Here is a 6,000-nt window from a genome sequence, read left to right as displayed (position 1 = left end):
ACAAGTTTTCAAAGTGTCTCGGCCATATTCATTTAGTTTCATAATAGAATGAAAAGGGTTAAAATTAAAGGCGCAAAACGTTTCGTATTAATAAAATTGATTAATTTTTACAATATTCTTAATTATTAATAAATTGATATGAAAACAGTATAATATTATATATCAATAATAATCACTATATTATCTACAGATACATGATTCAAGAACCATGTCAGGGGTAAACTCTCAATCATGGGATCAGACTCACCACCCATATCAATCAAAAACAGACAAAGCACTTAGTTTTTCAGATCCACAAACAAGGCTTGACAGCAAAAGCCAGGATTTTGTTCTCGATATTTACGTAGAAAATCAGTTGACATAGATATTGTGGGCCAAAATGCTGGGCACAAAACCAAGACAGTAGTTTGCTTGATATTCTTTTGGTTCCACTATCCATGTATAACCTAGATCTTTAGCAAAATTGATAGTAAGTTCACGAACGCAGCATCTTTTTTTTTTTTGGAGCACTAAAAACAAAACTTTTTATCTAATCGAGTTACTTGAGACTGACGTCTTCTCTACTTGATGTTGACATATCTAACATTTGCCTGTGGTGAGCCATACCACAACAAAATGTGCAGTTGTATGAGTGATAAATCAAAGTCTATAACTGGTGCTAGAGGCTTGTTTGTGGAGAAATAAAATTGGAGGGCGAATAATTACCTCAAAATTTAATTTCCCCAACCTCGTGATTGTAATTCATTTCTATCCACTTAGTCACAGCAGAAGTTGTATCAAAAGAAACATAGCCTGGCTCAGCATTTACAATTTTTGTTTAACAACCTGCCTTCTTCTTCACAATCTATGCCATAGCTACTATAATAATGTGCTTTATATACAAAGTTAACTTGTATTGTTTCTGTCTCTGTCAGTTGATTTCGTCCAAATTTGCAGCCTTTTTAATAGCATAAGTTCACTAGACATGAAAGTACGGTCATCAGAGGTCAGGTTTATAGGGAACATGAAACCGATATGAAAATGGTTCAATTGGAAGAGGTGCACAAGAATAGCTAAAAGGACTCTCTTTCCCCAGCATTGTTGGATCTATAGTCTATAGAAAAATGGATAAAAATTAAAGAATTGAAATAAATTTAGCTTGCTACACAAACTATTGTATAGTTCACTTACTATAGTAATAAGGTACTTTTTTTGGAAAAGAGAGACACGTTTGGTGGTGGAAAATGCCATTGGCTCTGTGCATGGTTTCCTCGTTGCTCTTAATATCCTATTCACCTCCTGGACTGCGTTGAAGTCTGCCATCTTTGACGACGAAATATTCGGAGGAAATGCAGGATTCTTGGAGGAACGTCAGGTTCAGTCTGCCGAGAATGGCGGATCTGATGCGTTCTACCCTTTCGTCTTCGCTAACTACTTCATTACAATTCGGATCGATGAATTCATGGGCATAGAATGAAGCTAACAACAACCATATTACCGTGAGTACCAATACAAGATTTGACATACTGGTTGGGTCTATTGGCAGAACTGCTTCACTTTTTTTAAAAAAAGAGTTGCAGGGAACAAGACTCAGACGCGAGCTTTTATGACCACTAATCAACACCTATCTGGCTTCAACACTTATAATATTAATATAATTTTAACGTACAAATGACAATTAAAAAATGTACAGAAACACACATTGGTGATATAATCAGTGATTCAATCATTAATGGAACAGTCAAAAACACAGAAATAAATTTTTAACAACACCCACAAAGTTATGATGACAAGTCATCAGATATAGTACATACAGACGATACTCGATCTGGGGAGGAGCTACTGGGATGGTCTACTAGTCCCAGGTGTAAGAGTAACATCAGAATCCATTGAGCTAACACTCTGACTACCAATAGCACTAGAGGAAGAGTCTAGACTCACTGCCGAAGTGTTGATAAAGTTTCGCTAGTATGAGTGGTGATACAAAACGTGATTTGGAGGTCTTAGTGTCGGATTGAACCCGTCGGATTACTAGCATATCCATCTCCTGAGATCTGTTATCTAAGCTAACTACCTGGTCTTGTATCGCTGATGGAGGAGGTGATATGGGAGGAGAATGATGAGAAAGGATCATAGACGAGAAAGGTACAGACATTGCTATGGTATATCGGTTAAAAAATAGCCTGGTCAGGAGTATCTTTTGGTTTGTGAGATATCAGTTGTGGTGTCATTAAGTGATGAGTGGGGGTGGTATATGCTTCGTTAGTCTCATTAGCATCAGAAATCTCGGGTCACCCCCTGATAATGACATCATAGAACACTGAAAACTCCAGACGCCCGCATCAAACGATTTGGCATTATAAATCAGTAGGATGATGGGGGGACAGGGGTACATTAAAATGAGACTCTGATCCACTTATATGGTTCATTAGGGGAGTACTGATAGGGGTCCTGTATGACTGACAGTTGTGACTGGTTTATAGCGGGACACATGATACTCATCAGTGAGGGAGAGGAGAGGGTGTGCGTGATGACATGGCACTGCTGGAAACGAGAAGCACCAGCCAAATCACAATTCTTTAAGAGTTGAAGTAATTCTTGTTGGTGAGAGTTTGTGTACAGAATGCTAAAATCAGAATATAAAATGTTAATTTTAGAGTAATCTCCATGAGAAGCACTAATTGAATACTATTATGCTAAAATTTAAACTTAATTTATATAAAAAATTTAAGAAATTTCATTTTTTAAATATGTGTAGTAAACGACACACTATGTGCATGCAGTGGTGCTGGAGTGTGTGGGGTGTGTGTGGGTGTGTGTGGTGTGGTGTGTGTGTGTAACCATTTGATTTTATGGAACAATTCAGAGCGGTGTCAAGTCCCATAACTAAAGAAGGAATAAGTATTCTCACTAGTTACTTGCAATGTAAACAAAGTAATTTAGGAGCAAAGGTATGACAATAATGGTAGCAGGACAAGAAAAAGTGAGAATAAAAAAAACAGCAGATACAAACAAGAGACAAGTAAAATACGATACATCAATAGTAACAATAAGATGTATGTAAGGTGTGTGACAGAGAAATAGTCACAATAATCTTTATATAACCATGTGTCATCAATATTATTGTTTCTAAGGAGCTAAACCACATTAAACACAACAATATTATAATTGTTTTTTGGACATTGTACCATATAATTGATTAGTTGGCAAAAAAACATTAATTTATAACCCAATCCAAGGAAATAAAACCACTAATTAAACAAGAGGCTATTACTCTGGTGATGTATAATGATACTTTACTAATTTATAGGAACAATATTCTGTGGGAAAAGATAAATCTTCATAATTCCAATTGTGTGATAAAGATCAGGACTAGAGGTTTGTCTATGATAAGTCCTAACCTTATTTCTTGTGATTTTATGCTAAGTACATACTTCAAAGTAGAGAGTGGTTTACCACCAAATGGTGGGTATCATTATAATGACATAAACAATTAATATTAGTATTATTACATCATCACTATGGTTTTTTACAGTAAACTGCATGAGAGTGTAGCAGAACTAAAATTTTAACCTCAGAGAATGAGAACATAGCTTGGGAACAAAGACCAGGAACTCTTTCAAGGAAGTACAAAACCACTAAGGAAATAATGTGTTAATCTTAGGGTACATGTATTGGTACAGTAAATATTATACTGCACATAAATATATGAGATAATATATCCACATTTCCAATTTCCTCAATCTTTCAGACTGGAGGGAGTCAACCTGACAGTGATATCAGTTCTGTTAAAATTATATCAACAATACTGACTAGAAATCACTTATAAAATCAGTGCTTTGGACATCATAGAAATTACCCACCAACATTAAAAAGGTAGTATATTCACAGAATAATAGAAAAAATGGACCTTACCGGTACGACCATATGACATGTCCTGTGAAGATAAATCGTATTGATCTCATACCAACTCTAGTTAATAGGCCGCACATTCATGTACACAATATGTACTATATATAACCTATCATCAACTGAAAGTAATCTCACATACTCTGAGAGAGACAGACAGACAGACAGACAGAGAAAGAGAGAAGAAAGAGAGAGAGAGGAGAGAGAGATGTGAGAGTTAGTGAGTGTTTGTCGTGCGTGTGTGTGAAGAGAGAGAGACCATTAAACTACATAGAGCTTTGAACAGGAACATATAAATTAATATACCCAAATCTTGGAAACCAAAGGATATTATATACCCAAAATACCAGAATTTGCTACAAGAAAGGCTTGTTTTTAATGCTCATGGCAATTGGTATTGTCAGAGTTCCGTTCAAAACATTGGAAGAAGATGTTCACACGCTGCACGTCAAACGCGACATGATCAAAGGATTCATATAAGCTAACGAAAATAATGTTGACATAGCAACCAGTACAAGGCATGTAATCCATAGTGTGTCACAGACAATGACGAACGAGGACAATCAATTTGTATAATGGAATTCTTCAAGAAATAATGTAATATTCTTCAATGAATTTATATTGTCAAACAAGACAAAGAACAAAACTATATAAGACCACACACACACAGGTTATAGAACTAAGGAATTGGTTACAAAACAACACTATTCCTTTATAGGTCTTCTTCATATATATAATCCAATGGCATGTGGCTCACACAGGCAAATTAGCTTAAGGAAAGTGGTATCATGACTACAACACTTGAATAGCAGTTGCACTTTCAGACATTTACATAGGACGATATAACTAATGACACTAAAAAATAGCTACCCTAAAAACAGGGTCTATTAATAGGGACTGCTCTACTTTGCTGTCGGACACTGTCATCTGTTGAGGAGAGACGAACAAATATAGTAGTTTGATCGGGAAAACACTCTTTGGTACAAAGATGTCCTCATACCTTCACCAAATGGACCTTAGAGGAATGGAGTGAATGAAAAATGGATAGTCATAGCAAAAGATAACTTGTAAAATTAATGGATAAATGTTAATGTATAGTCAGGGAATGGATATATAAAATTTTTGATTATAAATATTAACATATAAACTTACCGATAGAGTTTACGGATAAAACAAGAGTGAGGCCCCTTCAATTGATAACACATTTAAACGATGATATAGGAAGTGGAGCCAGGTTGAGTAGAGATACGTCCACGAAATCTGGTCACCGTCAACGTTCGCAAATGATTCTCAGCGCAGACTAAAAAATAGAAACCAAAAAATCTTGGCCAGCATGGACCAAAATTGTAAATTAAATTCTATAATGTATATCATTATAGTTATAATTACAGGGGCAGACATGGTATAGTCAAGATTGGCACACAAAACAATGCATACAGCAACAAAACAGTGAATGAATTTAATATATTAGGATGGTAAAATGCAGTACATGAGTAAATTAGCGAAAACCCTTATCATTTGGAATGCATAATTAGAAACCTACGTAACACAATACAAAAGGCTATCTGAACACAACACACTCTTTACAAGGCAACAGTATAACATATGTAGATATGGAATATACTTTATGTATGCGCTGATTGGTACTACCTAACTGTATATTCAACTGAGAAAGAAATAATGTCCATATACATCGAAGTGACTCCACTACTGAGACGAGATGCTTCTCCCTAGTACAACTTTAGAATACCTGGGTTGGGTGAACAATTATAACTTTGAAATAATTGAGGAGTGTGGCCAATATTTTCAGGAGTCGTACAATCAATCTGACTACACCTCGGAGGTACCCATATGCAGTTCCATCAAAGTTGACAGCATCTAAAAGAAAGTCAGTATATATATGTACATGTTGGGGTTTTATTTAATATTTTTTGTTACAATATAGTTGTAGTAGGAGGGGAGGATGAAGTTTAAGCAGCCCCCCTTCCCCCCCCCCCTTTTCAACATCTATACATTGTAGGTAGTACCACTATGTTGATGGGATCTGTAAGATACTGTTTACCTGATAATAACATACATACAGTATATTACATATTATGTAAAAATACATTC

This window comes from Gigantopelta aegis, unplaced genomic scaffold (assembly GCF_016097555.1).
Source record: "Gigantopelta aegis isolate Gae_Host unplaced genomic scaffold, Gae_host_genome ctg5189_pilon_pilon, whole genome shotgun sequence".
Lineage (NCBI taxonomy): Eukaryota > Metazoa > Mollusca > Gastropoda > Neomphalida > Peltospiridae > Gigantopelta > Gigantopelta aegis.
Note: the sequence above shows the minus strand (reverse complement) of the source record.